Source organism: Typopeltis vanoorti, chromosome 5 (assembly GCF_054136105.1).
Source record: "Typopeltis vanoorti isolate ZY-2024b chromosome 5, IOZ_Tvanoo_1.0, whole genome shotgun sequence".
NCBI lineage: Eukaryota > Metazoa > Arthropoda > Arachnida > Uropygi > Thelyphonidae > Typopeltis > Typopeltis vanoorti.
The window spans coordinates 33044276-33061164 of NC_143553.1; the positions used below are offsets into that span (position 1 = coordinate 33044276).

General features: G+C 37.7%; 1 protein-coding gene across 1 annotated transcript in view; it reads left to right on the forward strand.

The window, feature by feature from the left end:
• Positions 1-16889, forward strand: part of LOC150106298 (4-hydroxyphenylpyruvate dioxygenase-like protein) — a 135777-nt gene that overhangs the window by 41942 nt on the left and 76946 nt on the right. The gene's annotated exons all lie outside the window — the stretch shown is intronic.

The following is a 16889-nucleotide window of genomic DNA, read 5'->3' on the forward strand; positions in this document are numbered from 1 at the left end:
CAATTTATGCTCCAGTGAGTTTACTGAAATGAATGCTGATTACTGTGTAACTGAAGGAAAGGATTCTCAAAATTGACATAGTAATTGTTTGCATTATGAAAAAAAAAGTTACATGTATAAGGAGAGGAATAAAATGCAATCCTATATCACAAGTGAATGATCTAGAATGTGCAGATGACATAGTTTTGATATCAGCAAAATCATAAACATTATCTAATATAGCTGAAAAAGTTGGAATTAAATATGAATAAAACAAAAATTCTTAAATTTAACAACAGGTGACAGAAAGAAATTAAAATTGACCAAGATCCAGTAGGAGAATTAAGAATTTTACATACTGCAGGTGGAACTGACAACGATATAGCACAAAAATTGACAAAATTGATCAGAGTTTAGACATTCTTTGACTTAGTCAAAGGAATCAAAGATGGTCCGTAGGGAGTGGAAGTTAGGCAAAGTGGTTCCTTTGCATAAGAGCGACTCTAAAACTGCAGTAGTTAATTACAGACAAATCACCATCTCAGGAGTAGTGGTAAAAGTATTGGAAAAGTTGGTTAAAGACAAAATTCAAGACTGGGTGGAACAGGATATGATATTCTATAGAGGCCAACATGGTTTTGTTAAAGGTAGAACCTGCCTTAGCAATCTATTAACTTTTCATAATAGAATGACATCTGAGTTGGACAAAGGAACTGGCTACACAGTGGTACTTCTGGATTTTGCTAAGGCTTTTGACAGGATACCCCATGGAACACTGTTACGCAAATTGGAACAGATGGGAATGGATACTAAATTGGTGATATGGATAGGAGAATGGCTCAAGGAGAGATACCAGAAGGTGGTGTATGGAGGAGCCAAGTCCAGGATGAGGCAGGTGACCAGTGGTGTGCCTCAGGGCCCTGTGCTTGGGCCATTGTTGTTTAATTTGTACATAAATGATATAAGAAATGACTTACAGGTAAATATTCAGTTGTTTGCTGAAGATGCAAAGTTGGGTAGCACAATAAAAAATCAAGCTGATATTGAAAGTTTGCAGAATGATTTAAATAAGCTGGTAGAATGGGAAAAAGATAATGGATGTCAGTTCAATGTAGAAAGGTGTAAAGTCATGCATTTTGGGATTAAAAGATTACCAGCTGTATACTACATCTATGGAATGGTACTCCAAGAGACTGATGTGCCTAGGGACTTAGGGATGTTGGTAGATAGGGAGATGAAGTGACAAAGTTGGTGAGTGATGTAAAAAATGCTCCCTACATTGATAGATTGAGAGCTTGTGGATTGCAGAGGTTGGTTGATAGGCGGAGAAGAGGGGATATGATAGAAACATTTAAATTACTGAAAGGTTTTTATAGGATTGATGCAGGGGAAATATTTCAGCTGTGTGATAGTGATGGAAGAACAAGATGAAAATTAAAGAAGAGTGTGGTTAACAAGGGTGTCAGAACAAGGTTTTTTGCCTGGAGGGTGGTGAACGAGTGGAATTCATTGCCTGACTTAGTTGTGAGCTCTTCGTCTGTAAATGAATTCAAGAAGAGATATGACGGATATTGTTTTGCTAGTTTGGGTCTCCTGCGATGAGTCTACTGACTCCATGGAGATACCCGTAATAATAATAATAAAGGGAACATGGAAACTGAAACTAAAGGTATTCTGTAGGGGCGAATGATGGTCTTGAAATTCACACTTGCTCTTGTTATCATTCAGGGAGTGAGAGGTGTGATTGAAGTCTGATTAATGGCATAATGAATTACTGACCATTTAAAACTATATATATGGAAATTTATGTACATTTAATCATACAAATACAACATTTATTTTACAAATGATATTCTATCTTTTTCGATTTAGCTACTTGAATACAAATTCTACCCTACGGTTGTTCTTTATGAACTGGTCAATAACATCTTCATAAAAAGTTGGTTGTAACTTAATTTTCCCAAGCAACATGCACACTTGTAAAGGCTGGCTGAAGCTCACTGGCTAGAGCTACTTTGACTGCGTATGGCCTGTGTTTAAGATGACATGAAGGGAGCGAAAATGGCTATGCACGCATGAAATCACAGTGCTGCAATGAAGACCTGGAAGCTCCCACAACCGAGCAAGCCAAGGTAGCTTTGACTAGATGAACAAGCATCGGCCTTCAATACACGACGCAAAGCTCAGTCATTGCCATGCAAGCTTAAGATGTCTTCTGTCTACAAAAATAAAAGCCTAAATGGAATGCTTATAAATGCATGCATTTATTAACAAATAAATATTACTTCTTTCTCAAGTAATGAGCTTGCACAGCAAGCATAGTAAGCATGGAGAATTTGCCCCTGGTATTCTGGATATCTGGAGTAATTACTTTGAAAGACTATTAAATGAAACAAGCAGCAGTAGAATAGAATAGTGGTAGAAAATATTGACGAAGGCAATCAGGAGTACATACCAATAGTTGAGGTAGGGGAAAAAAGCTATTAGAAGCCTGAAATGTGGAAAGACAGCTGAAGAAGATGATATTTGACCAAAAATGCTCAAATGTTGAGTTATAAAAGTTTTGCCATAAGTACATCGCATAATTCAGAAGATTGAATTTCAGATGGTTGTTGATCATGATGAGATGGGTATTATGAGAGCACAATACCCATCTCATCATCATCAACAACCATGGATCTGATGCCATCTTGATATGATTCTTCCATTGCATTTTATTTTGTGCAAGATGGCTCAGTTTGTGTATAGAGTTTCTGCACCATTTGACAATGTCATCGCCCCATTCTCTGTTTGGTCTTCCTTTTTTGTTCTTTCCTTCAATCATCCCAAACAGCAGCATTTTTCATGACTTATTTTTCATGGTATTAACAACACCACACACACACTTTTATCATAAAGATGTTTTATTAACGCTTATATTTTGCTGATTTTCGACTCGGCATCATCAGAGCACGATACACTTGTATACGCGACAGTGAGTGAGTGAGTGAAACAATATAATTGCAAAAGACAAAAGATCTAAAGTCCTATTTTTGGCGCCCTCTAACGGGGAAAAAAAAGCCTATGCAGGAGTTTTTCTTAGGATAACCGTCTCTCAAATTTTTGGTAAATTAATGCAACCATATTTGTTAAGGTTGGGAGAATTCTTCAAAGCCATTGCTGACTCAAAAAGTAATCTTTCAGATCTATAACGACTCCTAAATAGCACATTCGTTTTCCTCCATCTAATCCTGTGTGAAGGAGTATCCAAAGCGTAGTCTGCCAGTCCCGACTTGCAATAGTAATAGTAGAGAATGTATCTTTCATGTTCTTCCAGGCGGATGTTAACTGATCTTCCTGTTTGCCCATAATAGGCCAATCACAGTCACAAGGAACTTCATACACTCCTGGGTGTGCTAAAGAGTGAAGTTTATCCTTAGGCGAGCAGATCAGAGTTGCCAGCTTGACATGAGGTTTGAAAGTGGTGCAAAGGCCATGTTTCAACAATACTTGAAACATGGAATAGAAATGGTCATGTTGTATTCTTGTGTTAGGGGAGGGTTGGTTAAGAACGTATGGCGCAGGTATTAGAGTTCTGTGGTTAGAGCTGTATCGTTAGAACAAATGGCTCTAGCTATGTGTGTAAGTGTTTTTAAAATGCCGCACTGTTGGACTGGATGATGATGTGATTGTTTATGTAGGTATCTTCCTGTGTGTGTAGGCTTTCTGTAAATAGAAAAAGATAGTGATCCATCTGAAAAGCGGGTGACTGATGTGTCAAAAAATGGTAAACAGTTATTTGATTCTTTTTCTACTGTGAAGTGGATTTTGGGGTGTTGGCTGTTTAGGTAGGTGACAAAAGCATCCAAAGTGTCTTGTACATGAGACCAGATGGCAAACACATCATCTACACATTACCCACAGCTACTTACAAGCCACACTTGTGGTTTGTAAGTAGCTGTGGGTAAGTACTTTGTTTTCAAAATGTTCTTTGTAAAAATTTGCTAATGGGGAAGAGAGGGGGGGAACCCATAGCAGTACCATTAATCTGTTTGTAGAATTTTCCTCCCCATGTAAAGTAACCTGCATATATGGTAAATTGAAATAATTCAAAAATATCAGGGGGAAATTTGACTTGATTAAATCAAGGGTGTCTATAAGTGGTACATTGGTAAATAAGGAGGTGACATCGAAACTAACCATTATGTCTGAATCTTTTAGGATTAGATTTTTAACCAGTGTTTTAAAATGGATTGAATTTTTTACAGGAGTAGAGGAGTTGCCAGTAAGAGGAGTTTCCCCCTGATATTTTTGAATTATTTCAGTTATTTATCCCCCTTCAAATCCTGGGGACCAAATCTGAGAACAATAGTCTAAGTGTGGTCTAATCAGAGTCTTATACAATGGAATGATAACCCTTTTATCTTTGCAGGTCAGTGTCTTTCTCATTATTGCAGTAATCCTCTGTGTTACCTTCACTACCTTTGCAATATGTCCCCTAAATTTCAGGTTTCTATCAATCATCAACCCCAGATCTCTTGTCTCCCCCTACTTCCTCCAGTATAACTTCTCCCATAGAGTATGCAGCGTCCCATCAATGTTTCCCAAACCTCAAGACCTTACATTTTGATGCATTAAACTGACCCCATTCATTGCCCATCTATCTAGCTTATTCAAATCCTCTTGCAGGGCTACTACATCTGAACTATTACTAATAATCCTTCCCAGCTTGCATCATCTGCAAACAACTGAATATCTCCTTGCAATCCACTGGCAATGTCACTGATATAAAGGTTAAACAATATAGGTCTCAGTACTGAGCCCTGTGGGACTCCACTTGTAACCCTCTGCTTCCTTGAAACTGTCCCCACCATACACAACTCTCTGATACCTGTCGGACAGCCAATCCTGAATCCAGTTGACCAATCTGACAACCAGATCCATGTGCTGCAACTTAAATATCAGCTTATCATGTGGCACCCTGTCAAATGCCTTTGCTAAGTCTAAGAAAATGGCAGTATATGCGTTTCCCTCATCTAATGCTCTTGTAACTTTATTATAAAAGGGTAGCATATTGCTAAAACAAGAGTCTCACAGATAACATTACTCTCATCTGCCCAATGTTGTATATGGTCCCTCACTACTTTCTCCAAGATCTTAACAACTACTGATGACACACAAACTGGCCTATAATTAGACACTTCTAGTCTGCTACCACCCTTATGCAATGGCACTATCTTACCTTTCTTCCATTCCATGGGCACCTTTTCAGCAGCCAGACTTTCATTGAAAAGCCAGGTCAAAGGCACTGTCAGTTCTCTAGCACATTATCTCAAAATTCATGGTAAAATACCATCCAGTCCCACAGCTTTACTCACATCCAGAGTTCTCAGTATTTGAAACACACTCTCCTCCTGTACCTCTAAACCTTGAATCTGTCCTATCCCTCTAGCATTAAAACTGACTCCTCCAGGATGAAATACTCCAATAAAGTGTTCATTGAACAATTCTACTATGTCTTCTGCATCAGTCACTCTATTTCCATTTTTATCCCACTATATCATTCTTCCACAGTCATTTGTCCTCCTACTGGCCACATAGCTAAAAAATTCCCTAGGATTTTGCATCTTAGAGCCAATCTCCTCTCATATTCCAGTTCTTTGATTACTTCTGTTGCAGTATTATTTAGTTGATTTTTATATAGTTCGCTGCAATATCAATAATCCTGTTTGCTACTTCCTATTGACATTTCTTATAAGTTTGTAGACCTCTCTAGTTTTGTGTTCTCCATAGTACTGTTCAATATCTTTGTACTGGTCCTCCAACCATTTGGTTTTATCAGATCTTGCTGCTTTCCGTACTTTATTGCATTTTTGACGGTATAACTCATCTGCTGCCTCTGAATTATCTCTTTTAAGTTTCAGTTCTCTTTTCTCTTGTACCAAATTTAGGGTTTCCTGAGTTATCCATTTCTTGTTGATTTTTTCTCTTTCGGGAATTACTTCTTCTACTGCTTTTTTAGCACTGTAGTCAGTCGTTCTGTTCCTGTATTTATATTTTGTTTTTCACTTGGGATCTAAAGCTTAGTTTCCAATATGTTCTGATATGCTGTTCTTAGCCTGTCCTCATTTAGTTTTGAGATGTCTCTAGCTTTTTGGAACTTTCCTTTTTTCTTCTATTTCAGTTTTAGTTTTATATTTGCAATCACTAAACTGTGGTCCGAATCAATATCAGCTCCTTGGAATGATCTTCACTGTTGAACTGAGCTTCTCCACTTTTGGTCTATTAATATCGGGTCGATCATATTCCTGTGTTTGCCATCGAAGGAGCGGCACGTCCATTTACGACAATCTTTTTGTTGGAATTTGGTATTGCAAATCATCAGGTTGTTATCTGTGGCAATTCCAGAAGCATCTCTCCGCATTCGTTTCTTTCTCCATATCCAAATTTTCCAATAATCTTTTCCCATCCTGTGCTATTTTTGCCAATCTTTGCATTCCAGTCTCCTCCAATGATGAGTATATCCTGCTTCGTCACCTCATCAATTTCAAGTTGTAGATTCCTGTAAAATCTCTCAATGTTTTCATCTACACTCTCTGCAGGGGGTGTAGATGAAATTTAATATCACATTTAATATCACAACCAGTGCCCAACCATTTAATATCACAACCATTCAAATATATGAGGCATATATTTGAATGGTTGTGATATTAAATGGTTGGGCACTGAATCTTGCAACCATTATTCTTTCACTAAATGGATTTTGTATCCTATCATTGCCTGACAGGCCTTGTTACTTAGCAGGAAACCTACGCCTGCTTACTTTCATTTCCTGACCAGAGAACTCGTCACCATTTGATTCTCCTGGCAATGTCCATCTCATTTCTGAAATACCCAATATATCACATCTGTATTTCTTCTTGAAGCAACTGCAATTTTCCAGTTGCCCAGAGTGTACAGACATTCCATGTACCAATTGATATCCCATCCTTTACAGGTCTGAGTTTGATTTTTTTTGTCTTTGTTTTCAGTAACTGATTTTTTGATCCAACCCTGATTACTCGATCAGGAATGCAGACCTTGTTTGACCTGGCGACGTCCGAGCCGGCATGAGTCTTTTCTCTTGTTCTTTGGCATCAGATTTCAATCATGTTTTCTTTTTACTGTCAGCACATTGAATCTTATCTGACAAACCCTTAGTCTTCCTTGAAGAGCTTAGTAAAGAATCAGAAGGAGCATATAGATTTAGGCTTAGGGTGGCCTAAGCTCACCTTGATGCAGTACCATCATTGGACTTCTGTGACATTTTATAGAGTTACTGGAGTTGTCCAATAACCCACCATGTCCTGTTAGTATTGTTGCTTCTTGTCCTGGACTGCTTATTGGCTATTTGCAGCTAGCACCATTTCTGGTGACCATTCTCCGATCCGCAACCTGGGGACCCGTCTGATGGCATGTAGCTTTGCCTCTGAGGGAAAGACCCCAGACCAGACACTATCCACAGACACTGTCTCCACTCTTGTTCATCTATACATTATGGAAGAAAGTGGCATTAAACTTGATATTAGAATCATAGATATCAATCTTAGCTGTTTGCTTTGTTTAGATGACATTGTGTCTTAAACAAACCCAGTGCAAGTTTCTAGGATTTTTTTAATTAAATTGCATTATAGCTTGAACAAATTTGAATGGGTAAGAAATGAATAAAAAAAAATTTTTTTTTTTTAATTATAAAAATTAACAAAAAATAGAAACACAAATCCATAATCCATGCATGGTGCTAATGTACTGTAGGGTGTGTGACTAGGCATTTTTCTTCTCTCTTATTTTCAACATTACCCATCTATGAAAAGGAAAATAAAACTAAATGTAAGAATTATAGAGGAATTTCTCACTGAGGGTTCCAGATGTGATTTCTGCAAGTACACTTCAGAAGAGGCTAAGAAAAATTATGTAAGAAAAACTTTGAGAAGAACAAGCTGAGTTCGAGCCAAATAGTTGTCAGGATGAGATTTTTACTTGACAACAATTAGTTGAAAAATCATATTAATATACTCCGAAAATAAGACCTAACCGGTAAATAAGCCCTAGCATGATTTTTCAGGATACTCATAATATAAGCCCTATCCCAAAAATAAGCCCCAGTTAAGATCATCAGCCAGACGGACACATTTAGTACGTCCATTGCAACACACAACGGATCTATTGAATTATAAAATAATAATATTAATATATAATTAAATATAAATAAATAATATTATTGACATTAATACTTAAAATAAATGAAAATATAAATTATAATTAAGTATTTGTAAATACCCAAGCGGGCACCTTTGGACGAGAGGTAAACGTCTATGTAAACAGATGAACTCGAGACTTATTGCCGAATGACCAATCGGAGTACAGACACAATGCACGAATAATGTGCGCACTTGATAACGAATGGACGTGGTTGTGTCTAACATGAATCTTTATAATTCAGTACATCGTGTGTTGTAATGGACGTACTTAATGCACTTGTGTGAAATAAAGAAACGTTTCCTGAATTTTGGTGCCTGCAATTTTTCGTCGCTTTTGTGACGAAAAACCATCATTCTTAACTATCATCATTTTTGTTGCCACTCCTGTCTTATAAGTCTTCAATTAACACTTGATTTAATGGTAGATTTAAAGGGAATAATATTTTGACCCCCCCTCCAGACAAGATGAGTGCAAAAAGAAAGACCTATTCCTATAGAGCTATAGACCTGTAGAGTCTTAAATTCTCATTTAAGGAGAGCTCTATTGCTAGACATGAGAAGTTGGGGCCAATTTTTCTACAGGAAATGGAATCGCAAGAAATTCAGGCTGGAATTTGGAGTTTGGAGAGATATGACGATGTTCCAGAAGAAGATGACATGACTGTATTTGAATAAATGTAGATTGTTGTACATGAAAAAATAATACATCCCCTGAAATACATCTTTTGGAGCAAAAATTAATATAAGACCTGGAAAATTATTCCTCGACGTATTTTCGGGGAATGATGCAATTATATGGGATAAACAACATTGTATACAGTAATGCATACTCTATATTTAAATTGTGAGTCAGCAGTAAGAATTGAAAGAAGAATACAGGAAAATGGCTTGATGTAAAATCAGGTGTAAAAGAAGAGTACGCTATCTCCACTCTTGTTCATTATCTATACATTATGAAAGAAAGTGGCATTAAACCTGATATTAGAATCATAGATATCAATTTTAGCTCTTTGCTTTGTTTAAATGACTTTGCGTCTTAAAGAAATCCAGTGCAAGTCGCTAGGATTTTTTTAATTAAATTGCATTATAGCTTGAACAAATTTGAATGGGTAAGAAATGAATAAAAAAAATACAAAAAAAATTATAAAAATTAACAAAAAAATAGAAAAAAAAATTCATAATTTATGCATGGTACTAATGTACTGTAGGATGTGTGACTAGACATTTTTCTTCTCTCTTATTTTCAACATTACCTACATACTCGTTTTTATGGATTTCAAAACTTGTAGTTAGACCTATGTATTTCTTTGCTTGGGAATGTAGGGAGCTTTTGTATACCCCAAGGTGTTTACAAAATCTCCCTACATTCCTCATCTCTAGAGGAATGTAGGGAGCTTTTTGAAGTGTTAACTAACTCTAAGGCTGTTCTTACTTTGACAGATTTTAATAATCAGACCATGTGTCTTGACATGTTGCCAATCTAAGGTAAAGAGATAATATTATTTTTTAACAGTTTCGCACATGTAAAAGAAACTAGAATTTATTAAATACTCCTAGATATTTTGTTCAGTGTAACATGAGCATCATTCAGGAAGAAAGCAGAAGAATTGGATACAACATTTAAAATGTGAACACCAAAATGAGTCATACAGCATGTGTATACTTCCACATGTCTCGGTTGCAGCTGAGCGAGTAGGAGGAAACATTATTACAGTTCCAGAGAAACTGGTATAGTTATGTAATTAAAAAAAATTATGAATAGTTAATATGAATTACTTCCCTAAACTTGGAGATTGGCATACAGTCTGTTCAGTTAAGATTAGGGCAGTGGTATAGGTTTCACACTTTTCAAGAAATAGATCAAATTTAAACTTATTGTGCAACATCTTTGTTTGATTCCACTGAACTCTGCGTCTAGTATTGATGACATGAGAAATAAGGCCTGAACCTTCAGATTCCAGAAACCTTATATAATCTTGATGTTCTTGGATTCTGATCTCAGCAGAACAGCCAGTGTGGCCAAAATAGTAAAGTTGACAGGAGCAGGATATTCAATAAACACCAGGCAAGGATCGAGTTGATAATTTATCCTTAATAGGAAAGAAAATAACTTCCAAGATTTTTTTTTTGCAGAGAATTCTTATTATTTCTTAAGAAGTCCCTTTAATGTCAAGTATGTGGATCGTTTTAACATCAGATTGCACTCTGGCAGAAGGATACTAAATATAAATTATTTTCTGTATTGTAGTTTCTTTATATCCATTAAGTGATAGAGTGAGTTTTATTTTATTTGATTCTTCTACACCAGGGATCTTCAACCTTTCAGACAGTGCAGACCACATTAAAAATTTCAATGAAGCCCGCAGGCCACTAAGTTATGCTGCGGTATTTAGAATTGAAAGATGCTTTCCAGAATCACAAGGAACGCTGTGCATTTGATACGTTACATAAAATCCTATAAAAATAAACAAACTCAGCTTTAAGAGCATAGATAGGAGTCGAGTTCATGATAAGTAAATACAATCAATACTTGAAAAAAGATAATTTAATGAAAAAACATTAATTTTTTACAATGTCAATGGGCAACTTGGCAATGTTTTTCCTTAACCAGCTTGTCGATGTTGGCAATAATGTTGGAAGTCGCTATGCGCAGAGCATTCTCGAGATGTTGGTCCATAATCTGAGTTCTTGTGATGCTTCATTCTGGAGAACTGCTCACATAAGTATGTGCTTCTCACCAAAGCGCACATCTTCAAAGCATGCTAGCAAAGATTAGGGAATGCATCCTCGGAAATGTAGTCTTTGTAAAATGTAAGCAAGGGCACTTTGAATAATTTTTCTCTCAAAGAAGAGTTGTTTTGGAGTTCAAGCAGCTCCATTTATACTGAGCCTGGCATTTTTCCAGCATTGACACTGAATGGCATTGAAAATAAATCTAAAGAATTGGTTATGAAAATCACTAAATCTCTCTTCGAACTCACTTCTCAACACAGCTAATTTTGTAGAGTATTCATCAAGAGATGAACAGTTGGACTCGGCGAGAAGCAGTGGTTATATTCAGCCTAGGCTCTCTGGGGCCTGGCTCCGGAACTTTTTTATGCACCGGACCCAGAACATTTTTTTTTTTGTGACTTTTCTCCCTTTACGGTAATTAAGCCCAACGCAAAGCAGACAGCAATGGCAGGTTTCATGATATGTAAACTGGTGTGGTATTAACAAAAGATCACATGATCGAAAGATAAAGCTTAGCTGACATTTGAGTTGAAATGCTAACTCTCTTCAACCGAATTCCATATGTGAAACTACCATTTTTAACACATTTATGAATTTTAACACGTTCAGTTGAAGTTTTTTGCTACTGTGGGGCAGGCGAACTCACACACATCTAATTAATAACAATAGTTTTTAGTTAGATGCTGTGTGTGTGTGTGTGTGCCGGTGCAACATATACTTTTGCTATTAGTCTATGCGGCATAGTTTCTGTATGAGGGGACACGTGGTTCCTTAATTAGTGTCGTTTTTTATCCCAGTTGTCTCTAATTGTACTATTTGTTCAGAAATGTATCACACAGACTGCTCATACCTTATTCACTAACATAATAAAAGTACTCGTTTTTCTTGCCTTGTGCAGTATAGTGGCTGTTGGAGAGGGCGTGTCGTTTACCGCTGCAAGCAAGTTACTATCGCCCGACATGAACATATTTAAGCTTTTTTTCATGTGCAAGGTATATGCAAAACTTTTTAATTTCTTTTTTCGAAAAGTAAAATCGGGGTGCAAGTTATGTTCGAGTAAGTATGGTATTTCAACTATGAATAAGTACATTGGTACCTTCTTTAAATGGAAAAATAGCTCGGATGACAGTGATAATGCAAAACGAGTTTGTAATGACAGTTTGTGTGTAGTTTCTGAAGAGAAAGAAGTCTGTAACGAATCCACAGAAACACAGAATCCCCATCAGTTGCGATGTGATAATATTAATACGTTGAACGAAAGGAAAGATTTGCTGAATTTGCTGGACACTAGACCAGCAGATCGCATTCAAAGGTAAGTACAATTGGTTATTTTGTAGGAACATTCTTCTGTTTTGTGACTTTTCTTTTTTTACAGTAATTATGTCTATATTATTGTGTTATTATTCAACAATTGTTTACAGTTTTGAATGTGTATATAAAGTCGTTACAACAGTCACCTGATTACGAATGCGTGATGAAAGGGACGGGGAGGTTTGGAGCTTCCCCGGATAGGTAAATACAATTGGTTATTTTGTATAGGTCCCCCAGAACTTATTCGTTTAGAATTTAACCACTAGCAAGTAGCTGAAAATGAGTTGTTTTTTTTTCCGAGTTGTGTCTCCCAAAGTTTGAGCTTGGCCACAAAAGCTTTGATGTGATCACACAGAGTGTGCACCATTTGATCTTTGGATTGTAGCTGCATATTTCGTCATTCATATGCAATGAGATGTCGGTCAAAAAGGCAAAGTTCTGTCATCCACTTCGGATCGTTAAATTCTGAAATCGGATTCCTCTTGGTTTGCATGAACTGCTGTATTTTGCTCCTTAAGTCAAAGACTTCTAAGAACCTTCCCTCTGCTCAACCAACACACATCACTATAATAAACCACATCGCTGTGATCCACTTCGCCTCTTAGGTTAAAAACTCTTGGAATTGATGATGATGCAATCCTCTTGTCCTAATAATATTGACGACAGTCACAATAACTTTCATGACATTCTCAAATCCAATAGTTTTCGTGCACAAATTCTCCTGGTGGATTAAACAGTGGTAATGGACAAAATCTTTTCCTTCTAGTTCTGGTTCTTTCTGTAGCAGCGCAACAAACTCTTCGTTCTTTCCCACCATAGCAGGGACACCATCAGTTACCACACCCTCGAGGTTGGTTAAGCTGAGGTCAAAACGCTGGAACGTTTTCTTGGCTGCTTCAAGAATATCAGTGCCTTTCGTCGTTCCCTTCATAGGTACGAGCGCTAGCAGTTCTTCTGTGATCAATGCCACGGACAAAGATAGCCAGTTGTGCTGTGTTCTTCACATCTGCGCTCTCATCTAAAGCAAGTGAATATGATGTAAATTGGGACGACCATTTTTTAAAAGTTTCTTCAATGTCATTGGCAATTTCTTTGACATGTAGCGCTACAGTTACCCCAGACAAACTCAGTGTTTTAAACACTTCCTTATTATTTGGGCACAGAATTTCCCCAGCAGTGATGAGACACTCTTTCACAAACTTGAAAGAGTGTTTCATCACTGTCTCAAACTTTTTAGCAATTTTTTCAGCTATTATATAATTTACTTTGACACACGCTTCACTCTCTTCCATCTGCCTTTTAAACGTACTCTACTGCCAATTTAAATCAATTTGGAGACTGTTCACTTTGTCTACACGAAGCTGCCCTTGAACGTGATCGAAATTAGATGCATGCTTTGTCTCCTAGTGTCGATTTATATTGTATTCTTTTGATATTGACACTGACTCACGACATATTAAACACACTTGCTTATCGTCGATTGGCACAAAAAAGCACAAATTGGTCGACTTTTTATTATAAACCCCACAAGAATCGCTTGATTTATGCTTTTTACTTATAGATGCCATAGTGATGGAAGGTGAACCCAAAAAATGATCCAAAATGGGCGTGTAATGGTTGTTATTATTATTATTATTATTACGTAACACCTCCAGGGAGTCCAAAGACTCATCAAGGGAGGGCACCTACTATACAACTCTCTGTCTCCACCAACCGCAACTACCTTCATCATCTACACCAATACCATCTACTGCTGACTACCCTACCGCCACTAGTATTTTTACAGACAATCATAAACGTCCATGCCCATGGAGGAATTCGAACCTGCAGCCTTTTGGCTGGATAGCAGATATGCTAACCACTTGGCCAACCAGGCCAGCATTATCCACTGAATATGTCTCACAGTAATAAAAAATGTCTGGCAATATAAAACCCCAATAGGCTATGGCTGACATGACAAACCTGCTTGCGCTTATACACGGATATCACACTGTTCATGACTGACTGGCTGTGGATGAGATCCTCTTGTATTTATATGAAAATTACGAAGTATCGAGAACCTTCGAGATGTATCTGGAAGGTATACTAGATAGTGCACTTGAATGAATTACTGCTTCAGCCATCTACCTGCGACATTAGTACTAGTACTTAAGTACTGCTTAACGCTGTTAGATGGCTGATGAAGCATGTCTATTTGATATTTATTTTTATAGGATTTTATGTAAAGTATCAAATGCACAGCATTCCTTGTGAATCTGGAAAGCATCTTACAATTCTAAATACCACAGTATAGCTTAGTGTCTTCGTTGAAATTATTTTTTATTTAATCGCATTTTAATGTTAAGTAGTTATTTTTTCAAAATGGCTGACGGGCTACGGCAAAGAGCTCCGTAGGCCATGCATTGAAGACTCCTGTTCTACACCTTCAAATCAAAAAATTAAAATAATCAAAGAAAATGTGTTGAAGCCGAGAAGATAAAGAAAACAAAAGGGTCAAACAAATTCCACTCTTGGTTTCGGTTTCCTGATCGCTCGGACGTTGGTCCAGTCCGCACCTACGGAGAAGTTCCAGGTGGTTGTGGCAGGTATGAGGCATCTGTCATAGCGTACCAAGTCGGGCTAGCTATTTTCTTGGATTAGGATAGCTGTGTTATGTCGTGCAACGGAAAAACCAAGTAGAGCCGCCCGTTCTGGCTAAGCTTCTGAGCCATATCGTCCTTCCCACGGAGAATCCGGCCGTGCAGTTTGTATTAGGTGACCAGACGGATAGCAGACCGAGATTATTGGTTCAGAGGTTATATGCATAAGTAAGGTGACCTCGTTACCTCCAGTTGGTGAAAGCGATCATGTGGTATTGACTTGGGAGGTTGCAAAATCTGTGGATTTTTCTATTAAGAAGGGGTATGTACGAAACTACAGGTTAGGCAATTATAACAAGCTTCGGAGTGAGCTTGCAGCCATCCCATGGCAGAACATATTGCAAGGGAAAGATGTTAGCAGTGCTTGGGATAAAATCAGTGGGTATCTGAGGAAAGCAATATCAGATTGTGTCCCCATGGTCAGGAGGTCAAACAAGGCAGGCATTAGATGGATGAGCAGTAGTATCAAGCTTGAACTACAAAAAAAGAAAATGTTATGGAGAATTTACAAGGAGAAGGGCGATCAGGACACCCATGAGCAGTACAAGGCTCAAGCTAGGAAGGTTACCAGCATAGTAAGAAAAGCTAAATCAGATTATGAGAAGACCTTAGCCAAAGAGATCAAGGGTAATCCCAAAGAGTTCTTCCGCTATGTGGCAAGTAAGAGGAAGAATGACTTCGGAAGGATAACCTTAGTGGGTGCTGATGGTATTGAGGTGACAAAATCAGATGTAATAGTCGAGTTACTGAGTGATCACTTCTCAAAAGTCTATCACCCAAGTGAGGATATCTCTATACCTATAGCAATACCTAATGTGAGAATTGAAGCTAAAGAATCAGAGGTATTAAATATATTGCGAAACTTAAATGCAAACACTGCGGTAGGCTTAGATGGAATATCAGCTCGGGTGTTGCGTGAATGTGCAAATGAATTGTCAACCCCTCTTACCTGGATATTTAATTTAAGTTTGAACTCTGGTATGGTCCCTAGGGAGTGGAAGTTAGGCAAAGTGGTTCCTTTGCATAAGGGTGGCTCTAAAACTGCAGTATTGAATTACAGACCAATCACCATCTCAGGAGTAGTGGTAAAAGTATTGGAAAAGTTGGTTAAAGACAAAATTCAAGAATGGGTGGATCAGGATATGATACTCTATAGAGGCCAACATGGTTTTGTTAAAGGTAGATCCTGCCTTAGCAATCTATTAACTATCCATAATAGAATAACATCAGAGTTGGACAAAGGAACTGGCTACACAGTGGTACTTCTGGATTTTGCTAAGGCTTTTGACAGGATACCCCATAGAACACTGTTACGCAAATTGGAGCAGATGGGAATGGATATTAAATTGGTGATATGGATAGGAGAATGGCTCAGGGAGAGATACCATAAGGTGGTGTATGGAGGAGCCGAGTCCAGAATGAGGCAGGTGACCAGTGGTGTGCCTCAGGGCTCTGTGCTTGGGCCAATGTTGTTTAATTTGTATATAAATGATATAGGAAACGGCTTAAAGGGAGATATTCAGTTGTTTGCTGATGATGCAAAGTTGTGTAGTGCAATAAAAAATCAAGCTGATGTTGAAAGTTTGCAGGAGGATTTAAATAAGCTGGTAAAATGGGCAAAAGAAAATGGATGTCAGTTCAATGTGGAAAAGTGTAAAGTCTTGCATTTTGGGATTAAAAGATTACCAGCTGTGTACTACATAGATGGAAAGGTACTCCAAGAGATTGATGAGGCTAGGGACTTAGGGGTATTGGTAGATAAGGAGATGAAGTTCAGAGGACACATTGCTAAGGTGTCCAAGATTGCACATAGGATTACTTGGTTGTTGAGGAACACACTGACATCCAGAGATAAAGAGGTTATTATTCCCCTTTATAAAGCATTGATACTTCCACATTTGGATTACTGTGCTCAGGTCTGGTCACCTGGATTCCTTGGAGATGAGGAGGCTGTGGAGAGGGTTCAGAGAAGAGTGACCAAGTTGGTGAGTGATATAAAAAATGCTCC